Source organism: Triticum urartu, chromosome 6A (genome assembly GCF_056163025.1).
Source record: "Triticum urartu cultivar PI428250 chromosome 6A, HENAU_Tu73, whole genome shotgun sequence".
NCBI classification, from domain to species: Eukaryota; Viridiplantae; Streptophyta; class Magnoliopsida; order Poales; family Poaceae; genus Triticum; species Triticum urartu.
In genome coordinates, this window is record NC_141878.1 from 174,521,237 (window position 1) to 174,542,333 (window position 21,097).

Sequence of the window (21,097 nt, forward strand, 5' to 3'; positions counted from 1 at the left end):
GGTTTGCAAGTCCCGTAGCATGCACGCATGGTGAACCGTTATGTAACAAAGTCGGAGCATGAGGTGTTTATTGATTGTCTTCCTTATGAGTGGCGGTCGGGACGAGCGATGGTCTTTTCCTACCAATCTATCCCCTAGGAGCATGTGCGTAGTACTTTGTTTCGATGACTAATAGATTTTTGCAATAAGTATGTGAGTTCTTTATGACTAATGTTGAGTCCATGGATTATACGCACTCTCACCCTTCCATCATTGCTAGCCTCTCTAGTATCGCGCAACTTTCGCCGGTACCATAAACCCACCATATACCTTCCTCAAAACAGCCACCATACCTACCTATCATGGCATTTCCATAGCCATTCGTAGATATATTGCCATGCAACTTCCATCATCGTCATATACATGACTTGAGCATTTATTGTCATATTGCTTAGCATGATCGTAAGATAGCTAGCATGATGTTTTCATGGCTTGTCCGTTTTTTGATGTCATTGCTACGCTAGATCATTGCACATCCCGGTACACCGCCAGAGGCATTCATATAGAGTCATATCTTTATTCTAGTATCGAGTTGTAATATTGAGTTGTAAGTAAATAAAAGTGTGATGATCATCATTATTAGAGCATTGCCCAAAAAAAGAGAGGCCAAAGAAGCCTAAATAAAAAAAGGGGGCAAAGAAGCCCGCAAAAAAAGAAAATAAAAATAAAAAGGGGCAATGTTACTATCCTTTTACCACACTTGTGCTTCAAAGTAGCACCATGTTCTTCATATAGAGAGTCTCTTGAGTTATCACTTGCATATACTAGTGGGAATTTTCATTATAGAACTTGGCTTGTATATTCCAACGATGGGCTTCCTCAAATGCCCTAGGTCTTCATGAGCAAGCAAGTTGGATGCACACCCGCTTAGTTTCAGTTTGAGCTTTCATACACTTATAGCTCTAGTGCATCCGTTGCATGGCAATCCCAACTCACTCACATTGATATCTATTGATGGGCATCTCCATAGCCCGTTGATACGCCTAGTTGATGTGAGACTATCTTCTCCTTTTTGTCTTCTCCACCATCATATTCTATTCCACCTATAGTGCTATGTCCATGGCTCACGCTCATGTATTGCGTGAAAGTTGAAAAGGTTTGAGAACGTCAAAAGTACGAAACAATTGCTTGGCTTGTCATCGGGGTTGTGCATGATGTGAATGCTTTGTGTGGTGAAGATGGAGCATAGCCAGACTATATGATTTTGTAGGGATGAGCTTTCTTTGGCTATGTTATTTCAATAAGACATAATTGCTTGGTTGGTATGCTTGAAGTATTATTATCTTTATGTCAAAGGATAGATTATTGCTTTGAATCACTTGTGTCTTAATATTCATGCCATGATTAGATATGTGATCAAGATTATGCTAGGTAGCATTCCACATCAAAAATTATCTTTTTTATCATTTACCTACTCGAGGACGAGCAGGAACTAAGTTTGGGGATGCTCATACGTTTCCGTCGTATCTATAATTTTTGATTGTTCCATGCCAATATTATTCAACTTTCATATACTTTTGGCAACTTTTTATACTATTTTTGGGACTAACATATTGATCCAGTGCCCCTGTCTGTTGCATGTTTTTGGTTTCACAGAATATCCATATCAAACGGAGTCCAAATGGGATAAAAACGGATTGAGCTTATTTTTGGAAAATATGGAAAATTCGGAAGGAAAATCAACGCGAACCAGTGTCCGAGGTGTCACGAGGCTGGGGGGCGCCCCCCCCCTTAGGGCGCGCCCCTACCCTCGTGAGCCCACCGTAAGGCGGTTGACACTCTTCTTTTGCCGCAAGAAAGCTAATATTCGGAAGAAAAAAATCACGGTGAAGGTTTCAGGCCTATCGGAGTTACGGATCTCCATATATATACGAAACGGTGAAACAGAGCCAGAGGAGAACGCAGAAACAGACAGAGACAGAGAGATAGATCCAATCTCGGAGGGGCTCTCGCCCCTCCCACGCCATGGGAGCCAAGGACCAGAGGGGAAACCCTTCTCCCTTCTAGGGAGGAGGTCAAGGAAGAAGAAGAACAAGAATAAGAAGAAGGGGGGCCCTCTCCCCCTTGCTTCTGGTGGCGCCGGAGCGCTGCCGGGGCCATCATCATCACCGCCATCTTCACCAACAACTTCACCACCATCATCACCAACTCTTCCCCCCTCTATGCAGCGGTGTAACCTCTCTCTTACCCGCTGTAATCTCTACTTAAACATGGTGCTCAATGCTATATATTATTTCCCAATGATGTATGGCTACCCTATGATCTTTGAGTAGATCTATTTTGTCCTAATGGCTATTTGATGATTGTGATTGGTTTGAGTTGTATGTTTTATTGTTGGTGCTGTCCTATGGTGCTCTCCGTGTCGTGCAAGCGTTAGGGATTCCCGCTGTAGAGTTTGCAATATGCTTATGATTTGCTTATGGTGGGTGGCGTGAGTGACAGAAGCACAGACCCGAGTAAGTAGGTTGTTTGCGTATGGGATAAAGGGGACTTGATACTTTAATGCTATGGTTGGGTTTTACCTTAATGAATCTTTAGTAGTTGCGGATGCTTCCTAGAGTTCCAATCATAAGTGCATATGATCCAAGTAGAGAAAGTATGTTAGCTTATGCCTCTCCCTCAAATAAAATTGCAATAATGATTATCGGTCTAGTTATCGATTGCCTAGGGACAAATAACTTTCTTGTTGACAAAAGATCTCTACTAAAACTAATTTAGTTGTGTCTTTATCTAAACAGCCCCTAGCTTTTATTTTCGTGTTCTTTACTTTCTTGCAAGCTTACCGAAAAACACCTACAAAGTACTTCTAGTTTCATACTTGTTGTAGGTAAAGCGAACGTCAAGCGTGCGTAGAGCTGTATCGGTGGTCGATAGAACTTGAGGGAATATTTGTTCTACCTTTAGCTCCTCGTTGGGTTCGACACTCTTACTTATCGAAAGAGGCTACAATTGATCCCCTATAATTGTGGGTTATCAAGGGACTAAGAAAACTCCGTGTTAGTCCCATCTAAACCAAACAGGAGGGGCTTTTAGGGACTAAAAGTGGGCATTTGGGACTAAAGAAAGAAGACCCCGAGGGAGTCTTTTTGGGACTTTTTCCAACAGGTGCCCCTACCATGCATCGCACCTTGTCTCTATTAGTTCATTACTAGGGGTAACATGGTCTTTTAGCATGTCAGTTAATAACCTCTAGTCCATGTTTAGTCCCTGGAACCAAGCAGGTAGGGACTAGGGATTTTTTAACCAAACAGGGCCTTAGATTAACAATAGCTAATGAGTTGCACGGGACAATGGACGCAGCAGCACCATGTGCATCTACCGATGTACTGTGGTCATGCATAGTCTGTTGCAACAAAGAACAAACAACCAAGGAGCATATTTGTGTTGGTCCCAGTTTTGTTATCTTTAGACACCTTTCCCTATGTGAGCGCAGCAAATCTAGTCCTTCTCAAACTCTACAGCCTTGTCCCTTCCTTTCCTTTTTGAACTAGTACTTTTGCCCCTTCCTTTCCTCTTTGAACCACGTCCTAGATTTATGTGATACAACTTTCCCCACTACTTTCCCCCATTCCTTTCCTCTTTGAACCATGTCATAGATTCGTGCTATACAACTTTCCCCCTTCATTTCCTCTTTGAACCACGTCCTAGATTCATGTTATATACAACTTTTCCCACTACTTTCCCCCACTCCTTTCCTCTTTGAACCACGTCCTAGATTCATGTTATACATGCAGCTAGAGCAATGCATATGGAGTAAGTAAATTATACCTTAAGGTTCTTGGGCGTGGTTCGGTGGGCGACGGGACGGCGGTGAAGAAGAAGGGGTCGGAGGCCCTCCCGCGCCGCTGCTGGGTGGAAAGTGAACAGCTGCGTCGGTAGTCCCTCGCCGACGGCGACAGCGTTAAGCCTCCTTTCCTTCCCGGTGGACGGATCCTGTCGGCTCTTTGAGAAGCAATGAGGGAGAGAGAGGCCAACGAAGTCTTGTTTAGATCTGGAGAGGGCGAGAGAGTGTGAAGAGAGCAACTACAAGCACTGAGGATCCAGCGGGAGAGGGAGAGAGAGTGTGAAGAGAGCAACTACAAGCGCTGAGGCTCCAGCGTGTATATATATATATACTGGAGAGAGAGTGTGAAGCGTGCAAACCCTAGAAAACATTTTGACCAGTCAAAGAATCCTCCTGGCACAAATTATGCTCAAGTGTAGTTATTGAACCCGAGACCTCAAGTTTGATGAGCGAACAGGCTAACCAGCTACACAACCCTCCCGTTATGTTCAACGGGAGGGAAATAACCTTTTATACATTCCTGCATTCATGTGACAAGCATGCCGTGTTTTTTTGTGTGTGTGGGAGTCATTGGGATTTCAATCATAATCGTGTCATGTGGCTTTGGTGGGAAGACTATCCACAGTGGTGCAGAAATAATGCAGCCTTAGTCACCTTACCTCTCTCCACGTAGTACGTTGGGTCCCACCAGTCAAAGGATGAAACAAACAAATTAATAAGAAAAATTAAAAGCGCCAGCGGTGTTTCTTACCTCACACATCTCGCTACTGCTCGGGAACACTGTCCAATTGATCCCTCTGTTCGCTCACGTACTATTTTAAGTGAATCCTTATTATAACATGCACACAAATTTTGGGCACTTGTATTCGACTTAAGTCAGTGTGCCACCATATCTCGTATACTTACTACTCCCTCCATCTGGGTGTAATAAGTCATGTTAGAAGGTGCAACGGGACCAAGGTGTGTGCGTGTGCGTGTGTGTGTGTGTTTGTGTTTAACAGCATGTGTGTGTTAGAGAGAGCGACAGATCGACCTACTCCTACAGAGAGATGTTGTGTAGTGTACGATTTTAGCCGCGAGAGTAGGTGCATCCTCTCATTTCCAGGCGTGTCCGGTAGGGACATGCGGACAGCTGCCGCACCCGCTCCTAACCAGCCTGGCCCACCCAAAGCCCCTCCATCGCCCGCGCGTGCTTCCCCCCCAAAACGGTCAGCGCCGCTCCAAAGAATCGGTGTCGCATTCATGCCCGAGCAGAGCGGATGCGACCTCTCACTGGCGCAAGAGTGATGGTTGCTTCGTCCGTCCAACTTACTGCTGGGTCTATGTGATTTGACGGCTCATTGGTCTTTATTACTGAGGTGGTAGGACTGCTAGATGTCCCACACTTTTGGCGAAAGGAGGTACTACTAGTAGATTACAATTTTCTCCATTCTTACAGCGGAGGCGTGCAAGAGCAGTGAAAACACGCAGGCTCAGTGATTACATGGCCCACCTCACACTATCACCGTGCGACACCTAACTCTTTACATAGTACTCCCTACGTTCCTAAATATTACTAGATGAGTCCCCGCGCGTTGCCGCGGAACAGCGGTATATCTCTCTGCGCAAAATTATCGATTTCATAGAACTAAAAAAACCCTATAACAGCATGACCAATGTGGTAGCCAAACTAAGTAAACTCCCATCATCATTTAGATCATCCCACGTAAGGAAAAAAGATCAGCCAACTCCTACTGCATAATGGGATTATATTGTTCTTTTTGACATGTTAATGGGACTTAAAAGCTCACTTACATGCATGCTACCAGCGCATGCTTGCATGCAGACATGTTGATGTGATTTAAAACCCACTCACATGCATGTGCCACGGTATTTCTGCATGCTTGCATGTGGCTTAGTGCGGAGCCTCTCAACGTCTAGATCAGACGGCTATTATGGACTGATTTACTTCATCTAACGGCTACATCAATTTTGATGATGTGGCTCAAGGAGAGGATAGAGAATTCCTAGTAGTGGGGGCTAGCTATTACTAGTAGATAAGTCTTTGTAGAGATTCCACTACATACGGAACAAAATGAATGAATCTACACTTAAAATGCATCTATATACATCCGCATGTGGTTCATGGTGAAATCTCTACAAAGACTTATATTTAGGAACGGGGGAGACGGCGCACTAAGCAAGCTTCTCCTCGTTCTGTGAGTTGACAGGACACATCAAAAGTACTCCAGTGTATAGAGCCATGCCTCTAATGTAGGCCCCACATGGTTTGCCTCTTTTTTTAACATAACACGTCAAGTCACAATTTGTTTGTTCACCCGTGGTAGACAATCCTCCCTCCACCAAGTGGACAACCAGTACACGTGCCAAATTACCACGTGGGATGCCTTTTTCGTATAGAAATGAGCTCCACCGTGTACCCGCGCGGGTGTGGTTGGGAAAGAGACGGGAGTACGTGCGCCGTGCATGCACCTCTTCTCTTCGTGCACGTCCCTCACCTACGTGGGTGTGTGTGAGAGATACAAACCGCGTTCGTGAGTGTTTTTTGTTTTGGGGTGGGGGTGATTTCGTGAATTATTTGTGGGAATATGTGTCGATGACATCTCAAACAAAATTTTTCATGCAATGTGTGTGAAATGGAGGCCTATCCATATTATACATAGAGGGTCGGGCAATCCACGAGAAGAGAGGGAGGGGTCATAGCTATCGATAGAGTTGAATAGAGGATCAAGTGGGTGGGTGCGAGATCGATGAAGAGAGCCATCGAAATTGTGTGTGTGTGCAAGTCAAATATATAGGGCGACTGGCCTACCGGAACGTTAGAGGGCACATGTCAAGTTTGTGTGTGGCGGGGAGACATGACTAGAGCGCTCGATGTATCGGTGTGTGTGGGGGGGAGGGGTAGGCAGAGGCCTAACTATAGAGGTAGAACGACTCGTATATGTATTGAGAAGGAGAGACCCAGCTATGTCTTGAGGGAGATCGGTCGACATCCATACATAACTGAAGGACGGGAAATATGATGGGACAGAGAGAGAGAGGAGAGAGAGAGGGAGGGAGAGGGAGGGAGGGAGAGGGGTAGAGTGCTGGATGGGTGATGGAGTTGCTTCTCCAAGATGGTGGGAGAGGCCTACTGGACAAACTGAGGGTGGAACTGCAATGTTATCAATAAGAGTGGGGATGTGTTTCTGTGTGTGCCTGTGCGTGATAGATCTGTCGGGACGCATCCATGGATGATGAAGGGGAACCATGTGTTTGGTAAGCAAAGCTAACTAGGTCGGTAGATCAATTGTTGTTTGTTGGAGGAAGGGAGAGACACAACTAATGAGGTAGATCGATTGACGTGTGGGTAAAAACGAGTTATAAGGACCTAGCTAGCTATATGTATAGCGAGAGATCGGTCGGTGTACGCCCATTTGTTAGAGGCAAATAAGGCCTAGCGAGACGATAGACAGAGAGAATGGAGCTAGGAGGTGGTGCGAGAGGCCCAACTACTAGCTAGATAGGGGGAGGAGTGTGCGGTTGTGAGATCGATGAAAAGAGGGGTGAGAGTTTACACTTGTGTCTGACCGTATGAGAGACACGAGGCAAGGACACATAAAGGAGGATATTGAAGGTGTGTGTGTATGTTGTAGGCAGGCATCGCTAGAGAGGTTTATCGATCGGTGTGTGTCAGAAAGGAGTTGTGGAGACTCTGGGAGAACGACCTAAAGAAAAAAAATGAATGTGCCCGGTGTATAGAATGCCGAGGGAGGGGGAGGGCGAGGAGGGCATGTGCATGCATGAGAGAAAGTTAGTGGTAGCTAAAAAGGTTAGAGGATTGTGTGGGTGTAAGAGACTAACAAAGATCATAATTTGATATGAAAGCGGATTCATATATTTGAATAGGAGATCATATTGTTTTAAACATTGCATGCATGAATATAGCGGTGATACACGTGTTGTGGACATGTTATACCATAATGTGATAATGCATGGCGTTTGCAACTCACGGCTAAATGCCGAACAATCTAAACCATACTATACATCAAACAATCTCACATTTTATTTGAATTTGTGATAATGTGTGGCGTTTGCAGCTTACAACTAAATATCGAACAATCTAAACAATACTATATATCGAACATTCTCGCATTTTATTTGAATTTGTGGTAATGTGTGGTGTTTGCAACTCACAACTAAATACTTGTAGGCGTAGGGGGCGGGGCACCATACATAATGTGATAAACACATTATACATATGAGACATGGTTTATATTATGAAGATCTAGCTAGAGCTAGAAATGTAATGTGATTTGAAATCAAAATAAAGTGGATTCAAAAAATCTAGTTCGAGTTCATATAGTACACATAGTTCATATGTAACTCGAGACTAATCATGTGGTGTGCTGTGAAGATAATACACAAACGATGGTTTAACTTGACAATAATGATGATTGTAGATCTTATTAAAACAGAGAAACGAATTCAAATGCTTTGACTTCACAACAATCATTATTGTAGATCTTATTCAAATAGAGAAACGAATTCAAATTTAGTTCATATTGAAGCGGTAGTATATACGTTTGGAATGCACTAAAACGTTCATTTGAGTAGTAGGTTGTATGCATTATACACGTAGCGAAATATTTTAATTGAACATAACATGAATTCAAAGTTTTGAATGACATTTGTAGTGCGCATTGATTTTGTACAATACACGTTAGGATTGTCCGAAAATTTCAACCCGCGCCTTGTTAGCCCGAAATATTTAAGATATATCTTTGTCTCATTGTGCTCCGACAACTCCCTCCATCTCAACCCACGCCTTGCTACTCCGAAATTACAACGCGCGCGAAAACTCCCACCTCCTGTGAAATCCCGACACGCGAAATGCCCGTGGTACCCCTGAACCGAAAGAACCGCCTCAAATCGGTGAGGGTACTTTTGTAACTTACCCCATATTTCGGACAAGCGAGTCTCTAAGCCATGGTTCCCCACTGCCATCCCATCCGCCCACCCATTTGTACACCGAGGCCGCGAAAACCCGTGACAAAACCCCACACCCTGCTCCGTCCGCCACCCAGCCGGAGCCTCTTCCCCGACGACGTCGTCCACAGCAACACCTCGACGTCCCTCATCCACCGTACCGGATGAGGATCCATCGTCGATCTCATTGTCCCGCCGGTTCACCCACCCCGTCCTCCACCTCCAAGGAGCTGCCCCGATGTTCCCCTCGTCTTTCGTGCCACCTCCATTCCCACACCGCCGTCTTCACCTGCACCATCGGAAGAGCATCATCATCACCGTTTCCTCAGATGAAGCTGCGGCCTAATCGGCGCCACCAAAAATGTTGTACACTAATCGCCGCATTTTCTTCTTGATTCGATCTCACGGTGCTGCCGGCGCTCGGTCCCGAGCCGACACGGCGCGGCTCCATCCATGGCGGCATCGCCGGCCACTTCCTCCACGATGTCGCTCCCTCGGCGGCGGCGTCCACATCAGTAGGAGCTACTGCTGCTTTAGCTCTCACTCGCGTTGCTGCTCTGCTCTTGCTCTCGGTCCCCTGCCTGGTCTGCTCTTGCTATTGCTCTTGCTCGCGCTGCTGCTCTCACTCTTTCTCTTGCTTGCGATGCTGCTCCGATTTAGCTACACTTCATTCGACTGAATTGACTTTTGGGTCAGTCGATTTTCAGGGGGTGGGGGGGGGGCTCGCCGGGGTGAAGGAAGAACCAGCCGCAGCGGGGAGGGGGGCTCGTCGGAGAGGTACCCCACTATCTATCTTAGGGTTCAGGATGGGGACGGTGGTCGCCGGCGATGGCGGGGCGTTGGCGGGGCGGCGGCGTGGGGATCGCCGGAGAAAAATCTCGGCACGGGGGGGCCTAGAGGGATGGCCGGGGCGGCAGCGGACCGGCGGTGGGGAGTGTTTTCGGGGCGGGCGGGGCGGCGCACCGCCTGTCGCGGGCGGCGGGGGGCTGCTGTTTGGCCGGTGGTGGCTGGCGGCTCAGGGGGGTGGTGGTTGAAGATGAACCGCGGGACCTTGATTTCGTATCCAACGGCTGCAAAATCGACTCACCAGAGATGAAAAAGTCAGTCGACCGACGTGTAGCCTCACCTTGCTAGTGCATTCAGTTTTGACAACAAAATTCAGTTTCGGCAGCAAAATTCAGTTTCGATAGTTAAGTTCAGTTTCGACAGTTAAGTTCAGTTTCGACAGTTAAGTTCAGAGATGAGCGACTGATGTATTTTGCATCTAGCGCTTTGTGGTTATTTATTTTATGTCATGTATTGGAGATTCTATTAGAATTCCACTCAGGTTAACGTTGTTCGTTGTCTCTCTTGTCCTACTTCAGCCTCGGCGTCGTACAACTCACCGGAGCTGCTCCAACGACGAAACCCTCCATCAGCGGAGCAGTACCTCAGGCTCCATCTCCAGACGCCTAAGATCTTCTTCCCCTCCTCCGACAGCAAAGTCAGACGGAGCATCCTCACCGGCCAACCCAATCACGCTGAGATCGACATGGCTTCGTCAAAGAGGTTGTACACTTGTTGCATCTCTTTTTTACTCTACATGTTATATATATTGTCCACTGAGCACACGGATTTGTTCCTTTAGTGTCTCCTTGAAAGAAAAAACGTAGGAAATTTAATTTTCACTTGTCCTCCTTTTCAAATTCCTATTCATAAAGCACAAGACTAAGAGATAGTAGCATAATAGCATTATAACCATACATTTTCTTGTGGTTTGACTTAATCTCACCATGCTTCTTTGCATCCTGTGATCTTCCGATTGTTGTGAATCAAACACCCAGATTGGCAAAAATCCTGTGTTTTTAAATTCTCTGTTTTGCACGTGCATTCCAATCCTATTCCTATCTATTTCCTATCCCTGCATTGTTGGAATCCTCCAATTCAAACGAGCCCTTACAGAATTACTTCTCTTACAGATAGTTGTCAAAGAAAACCTTGTGTGGTTTGTCCCGCTCCTGCTGCACCGTCGTCCACCCCAGCTCAGCTGCTCCAACGAGAGAAGGGTCCAGCACAGCAGGGATCCAGCCTCCAGACTGTCTTTCACCGCCTCAGATCTTCTTCCCCGCCGCTGGCAGCCATGAAAACTGCATTACCATCATCAATCGAGCAGATGACCTCGAGGACTACACGGGCCCGCAAGAGAGGTCGAACTCTTTCGTGTCTACTTACGTTATGCATCGCTTAATATTACATGCTACTTTATCGTCCTATTCACCGATTAGACTGTGAGTCAGCTCCAAACTAATGGTCAAACTTGAGTTTTTAAATGGTTGTGGGGTACATATCGGGGCCGCTATCAATAGTATCTATCTACTGTCTGGTTAATCTCCGGTGTCTACTATGAGTTTCATGTTGGGTGGGAAACAAACAGTAAAGAAGCCATTATCTGTATTTTTTAACTGAAGCCATTATCTGCCTGCTATTATTGGTTTTGCGTCTATCCACAGGTTGCTACCATCACTCTGGATTTCTGCATGCACTCCTTACATAATCTCACTATGTTTTATTCCTATGCATGACAGTTATTGTAAACAATGGAACTGAACATGTAGAGCAAAAGAGACGAGCCCTGCGTGGCAATAAAATTTCATGCAGACGTCGCTCCATGGTAGGCGCAAAGGCAATCCCCCCTCCACGCATTTCGTATTGTAATCGAGAGGAAGATATCTGTTCTGAGGGGGATTCAGAAGGAGAAGACAACTCCTATTTACCCCCTGAGGTCTTCGCTCTAACTTGGCATGTTGATGTTGGTTATATCATGCATATGGTGTCTTGCATTGCTTACTTTATACATCAAATATGTCATCTGCTTAGTTCAGACATCCTTTGTGTGAATGCCATCTGTTTAGTTTATTCATTGTTTATGTGAATTATGCAACACCATCTTGTTTAGCCAGGCATCATATATGTGAATTTTGCAATGCCATCCTGCTTAGCCAGTCATCTTATATGTAAATTATATCAGGCCATCCTTTTTTTGTTATATATTACATTTGTCAACAATGTTAGTACATTCAACTGCTCTTCGTGTGCATCAGCCATTTGACACGGTGATGGCAAATTCTGGAGTGAAAACAAGGTCTTCAGAGCAGACTATGCTATCTGACGAAGCGCATATCTCGCTGGTTACGGATAGCTCCTCAGAGGAGGATTCAGAGACAGATGACCAGTCCTATCCCCCCCCCCCCCGCCGAGGTGTATGCTCTAACTTGGCAGGGTTATGTTGCTCATATCGTGCGTATGGTGTCTCGCATTGCTATGTCATTTGATTAGTTTAGACATGCTTTGTGTGAATGCCACCTGTTCAATGTCTAATTACCATATATGTGAATTATGCATTGCCATCTTGTTGCAAGACATTATATATGTGAATTATACAATGCTATCTTGTTGCAAAGGCATTATATATGTGAATTATGCAATGCCATGCTGTTTAGCCAATCATCATGTATGTGAATTATATCATGCTATCAATTTTTGTATTACGTGCTCCATTTGTCGACAATGTTTATATATTCAACTACTCTTCCTATGCATCAGCCATTTGAAGCGGTGATGGAAGTACCTGGAGTGAAAACAAGGTATTCAGAGCAGACAATGCTACCTGCTAAAGCAGACATCTTGCTGGTTAGAGAGAGCTCCTCAGAGGAGGATTCAGAGACTGATGACCAGTCCTATTTCCCCCCTAAGGTCTATGCTCAAACTTGGCAGGGTTATATTACCCATGTCATGCATGTTGTCTTGCATTGCTTAGTCTTTACATCATATATGGATTGCCATCTGCTTACTTGCTTACTATATAAATCATATATTTGAATTATATCATGCCATCATGTTTACATAGTACATACACATCATCTATCTGAATTATGGCATGGCAACCCATTTAGTAAAGACATCATATAGTTATATCATCTCATCCTGTTTAGTGTTTACAGTCATCATATTTTGAATTATGTCATTCTATCCGTGAATGTATGTGAATTATGGCATGCCAGCCTATTTAATAAACACATTATATAGTTATGTCATGTCATCCTGTTTACATAGTCTCATATTTTGAACTATGTCTTTCCATGTTTTTTAGTTAGCCATCATAATGTGAAATTGTGTCATGCTATCCTGTTTAGTTAGCCATCATATATGTGAAATTGTGTCATGCTATCATGTTTGGTTAGACAACATAAATACGAATTATTTCATGCCCTCTTTTATTCCCCACTATCCATTGCACCTGTCTATCATACAATGTCTATACTTTCAATTACTTTTCTTGTTTATCAGCCATTTGAATTGGAGAGCGTGATTGCAGTATCTAAGGGAGTAACAACACGGTCTTCAGAAAAGATAGTGCTACCAGTTGATGCAGATAGAACCACGGTTGTACTTGCCCAAGGACCAGATCCACCACACATAACCTAGACTCTCGTAGATTGTACCCCTACCTAGTTGGACAGAGAACCAGCTACACCCCTTCTAACCCCAACCCCGGCAGATAGTAACCCAGCTCCAGTTGACACAGCACCGTCTCCACCACAGAGCACCCAAACACGAGCAGTTAGTAAGGGAACTGCAGTGCCCAAAGCATGAGGACCGCCACTCCGAATCCCAACTCAACGCTTAAAGGAGAAGAAGATTTGTTCTTAGGTTAGGTTCTGTAGCTATGGTTCATACTCCTTTGCTCTTGCATTACTGTATTTACTCATACCAACTATTTTCAAATTTGAAGGATGGAATTGAAACTCCAATGGTGCAACAGGTATGTTTTAAACCTGTTTCTTTAACTGGTTTTCTGTTGTAACCTCCTCTATCTTGATTTCAGTTTCAATTGAATAAACAGTTATGTTCTCATGTCATGCACATTACAAGTGTTGTTATTGCTCTATAGTTACCCACACTTATATTATGTCTATTCTGCTTTGTCTTGAACAAATATTATTTGAACTGTGTCTCTATCTTGATTTGGCAACAAAAACTAGAATGATATAGACCATAAAGTGACCATGGTACACAGATATATGTTTGTTTCATGATGTTATCCTGTCCACTTTACTACTGAACTCATTTACCAAAATGAGTTTCATATACAACATGGTAAACATGTGATGTGTCTGCTTGTTTCTCTTTTAGAATGCAGACAAAATATTGGAGAACAGTACCGCGTTATCCAATGGTAAAGGAAGTAATGCAGATAAGGTTCAAGATAGTGAGACATCCCTGTTGGTCTACAAGAAAGCTGATAAAAACTATCTTGACAACAGTGAGGGAACCCAAAAGTCCTGTGTTGATGTAGTGTTCGAGTTACTGGCCACTACTGTTGGCACAAGCTCTTTGAATTCGCTGTCTGAATCAGTTCGTCTTCTTGAGTCTCAACTTCAAGTTGAAAGACATCGATCAGATGTGCTGCGACAGGAAGCTGAAGGACTGAGGAAGTCCCTGCAGAATTCAGATGCATATTTTCTGGTGCAACAGCAAGCGCTGGAGGATTTAAGTGCCAAACAAGAGAAAGTTAATAAGCTTGCTAAGCATCTTGCCAGCATTATGGGTACCCAGGATATTGTTTCTTGAGATCTTCTAAAGTGGTTTCAGTTCTGGATTTGTTTTGCTGCGGCATTTATTTGTGCTGGTCGCCAACTTTGATACCTAGTGTATATGATATGCTGCTTTTTTCCCTATATTTGCACTGGTGGCGAACTTTGATGCCCAGTGGATGTAATATGTGTAATAGCCGTGATAGCCTAGCATTAGTTGCTTGCTTATTTATTTCCTTGTTATCTTGTTTATTTGTTTGCTTGTAGTCATTGTAGTTCTTTTTCCACGGTTAGCTAGTGGCTGCAATAACCTATTTTTAAAACTAGGCCACAATAACCATGGGATAATATTTACTGTAGTGACACTGGGCCTCCTATTGGCCTTAGAAATAGTGGGCCTTCTACGGGCCATAGAAACAGTGGGCCTTCTATGGGCCGTAGAAACAGTGGGCCTTCTACGAGCCGTAGAAACAATGGGCCTTCTGCGGGCCGTATCATCAATGGGCCTTATATGGGCCATATGATCGATTGGCCAAACATGGGCCAAATAGACCGCATTATGGCCGTAAACGGGCTAGAGTTGGAATCGTCCGTTCATGGGCCGACCATAATAGGCCAACGTTAATAGGCCGTATTTGATGACGCTATGAAAATGGCCCAACGTATTAACGGACCACAAACGGGCCGACTGTAACCACAGGTTGAATTTGGCCCACAAGCAGAAAATGATAGTAACGGGCTGTAAGTAAACGAATGCTGGAAATGAGCCCAAGAATAAATGGGCTCCGAGAAGGCCGAAAGATAACATGGGCTGGAAACAGCCCAACGGAATAATAGGCCGTTAATGGGTATAAAGTGATACACTATTCATTACGGGCTAGTTTCACCACGGGCCGTTAATGGGTGTAAAGTGATACACTATTCATTACGGGTCAGTTTCACCATGGGCTGTTAATAGGCCAAGAGTTACATAGGGCCTCATATGGGCCGAAAGACGTCATGGGCTATACATGGGCCAGATGTGAAAATGGGCTGGAATCATATTGGGTGGCCTAGATGACGCTACTGGGCCTAATTTGGATAGGGCGTGACGGGCCTTGGGTTACCAGGCTGTAAATGGGCTATATGCGAACAGGCCATTAACAGGCTTTACATGGGCCGGCCCGCCACCTTTTGACCAAGTCAAACGGGCCGGCCTTTTCACAGGAATGGGCCTCTATTGGGCCATGCCACGTGTCGACGTATCATAGGCGCCTTCTGTCCAATGAGTGGATGACATCTATCCCAATGATGAGCTGACACGTGTTTCCTCCAGCCAATGATGATTTTACACGTGGAAAATCCCCATTGGTCGGGACTGTTAATGGGTTATCGGATCCAAAACCCAACCCGATAGCTTAACGGCGTTCCGTTAAGGTGGATGTCACGTGTCGGTCACCCTTGACGAAAGCACTTCTGTGACGCGGGATTTATCGTCCTGGAAGTGGACACTTCCATGATGATAATTTTGGTAATGTCATGGAACACTTCTACGACAGCACAGGTATGACAGAAAATGCGACCTACTGTGACAAACATGTATCATCACGGAAGTGTATTTTTTTTGTAGTGTCTCAAACGGTGATCTTTCTGGCGATCACAACCAACTTATCTCCTCATTGAGCCGTGGTTGTTATTAAGCACATTATTATTATTACTGTTGACTCATAGTGTGACCGACACGAACTGGGCCCTTATCCGCGAGTGCGGCTATCGATAGGTTTAGTATACACTCCACAGAGGTTAGCACACTGTACCCACACTACGGACCCCATGGCCTCGCACTCCCATTCGGATGGACCAATGGCGTTCTGAAAAAACCGATCTACTGCTATGACACTCTCCCGGCCACTCCGACACACTCCCAACTGGGCTAGTCCTGGGTGTCCCCGTGTCTACCAAAGACACAACGACCACCGTCGTGGCCAATGTCCCTCACGGGGACCGGATCCATAATAACAACAACTGGCACACAAGGTTATGTCTGCCTACCTGATCAGGATAGTGTGCGCCCATAACCTTCCCTAGTTGGAGGCACCGGCGAGAGGCACGACAATAGACCCAATTAGGACCTTCCCATAAAGGTAAGCGTGGTTGCACTGGTCAGTTCGATATGGTGGCACCATGACTCAGCCAACAGTTGTTCAAGTTCAATTTAATCCAGTTAAAATTGAATGCAATATGCTGAGCCATTATAAAATAACATGATGCATTTACAAAGCATGAGCATGATATCAAACTACTCATAGCATAACATGACCACTAGCATCAACCATAAATACCATGCAAGAACTCATCAATAACATTACCGAGTAACACTTAACCAACTAACATCAAAGGAACAACACATATTAACAGTACTTTGTAACCGACGTTAGTCATGCACCGAAGAACATGACCAACCCAACATGTACTACTATCAAGCATGGAAATATGAAAGTAATGCTAGCAACTGGCAGGGCATGATAACCAGGTGCATAACCACATAGCAAGTAAGTAAGCACTAACCCAGAAGCATTACCGAAACAACGATAACCATATTTTAAACAAGCAATCATTTAATAAATATTCAAGTTGAAAACCATGGCTACTGCATGACTATCATGCAAGCGGGTATTGTGGCTTGCCTGGGGGTGAAGAAGACACCGGGAAGAAGTGCGGTGAAGCCGCGAAAAGATTTGCCGGAAACAATTCTCTCCCGGAGGGGCTGTTTACGTGCAAGGGTAAAAGGGTCATTTTCAGAATATTAACACATGGTGAAAGTGTGACCAACAAAACGGGCTCGACGATACAAAGAAATGGGCTTTGGAATCACCTCAAACAGAGTTACGGTTGAGGAGTTATGAGGTGTAGAAGATCAGGGACTTTTCTGTAAAAATAATATTCACAGCCGGGTCCCTGAGTGGATAAGGCTCATACGTCTCCAACGTATCTATAATTTTTTATTGCTACATGCTATATTATCTTCTGTTTTGGACATTATTGGGCTTTATTATCCACTTTTATATTATTTTTGGGACTAACCTATTAACCGGAGGCCCAGCCCAGAATTGTTGTTTTTTTTTGCCTATTTTAGGGTTTCGAAGAAAAGGAATATCAAACGGAGTCCAAACGGAATGAAACCTTTGGGAACGTGATTTTTGGAACGAATAAGGTCCAGGAGACTTGGACCCTACGCCAGGTAACCAACAGGGAGGCCACAAGGTAGGGGCGCGCCTACCCCCCCCCCCCCCCAGCGCGGCCTCCACCCTCGTGGGCCCCCTATTGCTCCACCGACGTACTTCTTCCTCCTATATATACCTACGTACCCCCAAACGATCAGATACGGATCCAAAACCCTAATTCCACCGCCGTAACTTTCTGTATCGACGAGATCCCATCTTGGGGCCTGTTCCAGAGCTCTGTCGGAGGGAGCATCGATCACGGAGGGCTTCTACATCAACACCATAGCACTTCCGATGAAGTGTGAGTAGTTTACCTCAGACCTTCGGGTCCATATTTATTAGCTAGATGGCTTCTTCTCTCTTTTTGGATCTCAATACAAAGTTCTCCCCCTCTCTTGTGGAGATCTATTCGATGTAATCTTCTTTTGCGGTGTGTTTGTTGAGACTGATGAATTGTGGGTTTATGATCAAGTTTATCTATGAAAAATATTTGAATCTTCTCTGAATTCTTGTATGTATGATTGGTTATCTTTGAAAGTCTCTTCGAAATATTAGTTTGGTTTGGCCTACTAGATTGATCTTTCTTGCAATGGGAGAAGTGCTTAGCTTTGGGTTCAATCTTGCGGTGTCCTTTCCTAGTGATAGTAGGGGCTGCAAGGCACATATTGTATTTTTGCCATCGAGGATAACAAGATGGGGTTTTCATCATATTGCATGAGTTTATCCCTCTACATCATGCAATCTTGCTTAAGGCGTTACTCTGTTCTTATGAACTTAATACTCTAGATGCATGCTGGATAGCGGTCGATGTGTGGAGTAATAGTAGTAGATGCAAGCAGGAGTCGGTCTACTTGTCTCGGATGTGATGCCTATATACATGATCATACCTAAATATTCTCATAACTATGCTCAATTCTGTCAATTGCTCAACAGTAATTTGTTCACCCACCGTAAAATACTTACGCTCTTGAGAGAAGCCACTAGTGTAACCTATGGCCCCCGGGTCTATCTTCATCATATTAAATCTTCCAATACTTAGTTATTTTCATTGCTTTTATTTTACTTTGCATCTTTATCATAAAAATACCAAAAATATTATCTTATCATATCTATCAGATCTCACACTCGTAAGTGACCGTGTAGGGATTGACAACCCCTTATCGTGTTGGTTGCGAGGATTTATTTGTTTTGTGTAGGTGCAAGGGACTCGCGCGTAGCCTCCTACTGGATTGATACCTTGGTTCTCAAAAACTGAGGGAAATAGTTATGCTACTTTGCTGCACCACCCTTTCCTCTTCAAGGGAAAACCAATGCAAGTGCTCAAGAGGTAGCAAAGGCAGAGGCGCAAAATTAGAAATATGCTTTCTGACCAGGAAAACGTATTTTGGGCTGATGAAAGAAGGAAGTACGCTTTCGTTCGATGAAAGCGCACAACTGGAAATACGCCTTTGGGCAAATGAAAACGCACTCACCCGGGGCGCTTCCACTTATGCACGTCATCAGCAGCGGGGCTGGGCTCCTGGGTCACTTACAGGTGGGGCCCGTTGTTGACTCTCTCTCCTCCCTCGTTCCTTCTTCTTCCTCCCGCACTCGAGAGAGGCAGAGGCGAGGCCGGTCGCCTCGACGGCGAGTCCCGCCGACTCCGGCCATCTCCCGCGGAACTCGGCTCACCGGCGTGCTCGGGAGGAAGCGGTGCATCTGATGGCGTAGGGCACGGCCACCGAGGAGCACCGAGGCGAGGGCAGTTCGAGGACGGCGGACGATGGCTACGGGCGATGTGGACTTGGCACTCCAGGCCACCCGAGGAGGAGGAGAAGATGTGGGGAGGTTCAGGATGCTTCGGGCTGTCTACTGGAAGTGGAAAGATGGAGAGGGGGCTCGGGCTAGAGCTAATTTAGGAGGGAGTTCGCGGCGGCCATGGTGGCGATGGGGGTCGAGGAGAGCGGCTCGAGCTCGTGCAAGGCACTAGGGAGGACTAGAGGAGCGAGGCGAGGCTGGTGGTGAGCTCGAATGAGGCCGGGGATGGCTATTTATAGCCGGCCGAGGGGCTGTCGCACTGGCGTCGCTGCGGACGAGTGGCCGGCACCGCGGACACGTCTGTGTGCGCTCGAGCTCGGGGGAAGGCGACGGGGAGACGCAGGGAGGAGTCCACGAGGCAGAGGGAGCCCACGGAGCACGGGGAGGAAGAAGACGGTGACGAACAGAGCCAAATGCCCACTGTTCGCCCGTGGTCACGCGGCGGCGAGCGTCGGTGAGCAAGAGGACGGAGGGGGAGAGGGGTCCAGGGAGTGGGCTACGACGAGGGCTATCTGCTGGACACGCTCACGCGCACGAAGCCGACGAGAGGGGGAGGGGCCTGAGCAAGAAACCATCCAGCTCGCGTCCATGGCATGCCAGAGAGGTGATCACCGTGCGCACTGGTGCACACAGTGTCACAAGCGATGCCAAACGATGTTTGGGGTGGAGTCCTTCCTGGGTAGGTTGCAACTGAGGTGGTAACTTGGTTAAAGATGTAGTGGTTAGATGGTAAGTGAGCTCTGGAGTTTACTGCAGTAAACTTGACCAAGCACAGTTGATCAATAGGAAGGGGTTTGGAAGCAAAGGAGTTGTCTGGTAGGTTTAGGGTAAGAATGACTTTCATCCTAGTAACTTGGAGAAGATTAGGATCAAGATTTAATGTAGTTGCTTTGCAACTGCATTTTTGGTCTAGAAACTTGATTTGGATGATGCACTCACATGGAGTTATGGAATGTGATGCAACTTGGCAAATCCTCATGATATGGACTTATAAAGATTCTGTAAAAAGCTCATACCAAATGGACCATCCAAAATGGTACTTGCTTTACAAACATCATTTCTGTCCAGAATCTTGGAAACATTCTAGAGAAATAATGGCTTGATGAACCATGCCCAAAATGGGTGGAGGTAGGTTATATGGATAATAGAAGGCCTAGAAAAATTTACAGCCATAATGGAGCAAGATAAAATATACTTGCTTCACAAACTGAAGTTTTGGACAAAATCAAAGAATTGAAGATGAGCTCACATAGAGGCATGACATGAGATCAACTTTGGTGGAGGGCTATTATATGATGATATGAGGGATCATGCAAAATGGCAACTCATTTGGATATGCCTAGCTTGCACCTCCTTCACAAAGCTTCTTTCTGGATAGAAACTTTGGAAAATCATAATTGGATAATTACTAGGCAAATGAGGTTGCATTTTGGCATGTGGCAATGATATGGACAGGAAAAGGTGTCCAAAGAGTTTGAGGTCAATTGGGAAAAGGCAAATAGCACTTGCTTCACAATGTGCCATTTAGGGCAGAATAGGAAATGAATTATTTGAGCATGATGATAAACATGACAAATAAAATATTTTTCCATATTTGAGAAAGATATGACCCAAAAAATTTATGAGAATTATTTGGGAAATTTAGGAGTGATGGAAATAAAGGTTTCTTCACAACCTAGGGCAATTTGAGTTATTCCTTTAATAGAAAAGGAATATTCCCAATAAAAAGAATA

The 21,097-nt window shown here is 45.1% G+C and overlaps 1 pseudogene; it reads right to left on the minus strand.

Moving 5' to 3' along the window:
- The window catches only part of LOC147964629 (uncharacterized), a 56,720-nt pseudogene that overhangs the window by 19,706 nt on the left and 15,917 nt on the right, over positions 1–21,097 (minus strand).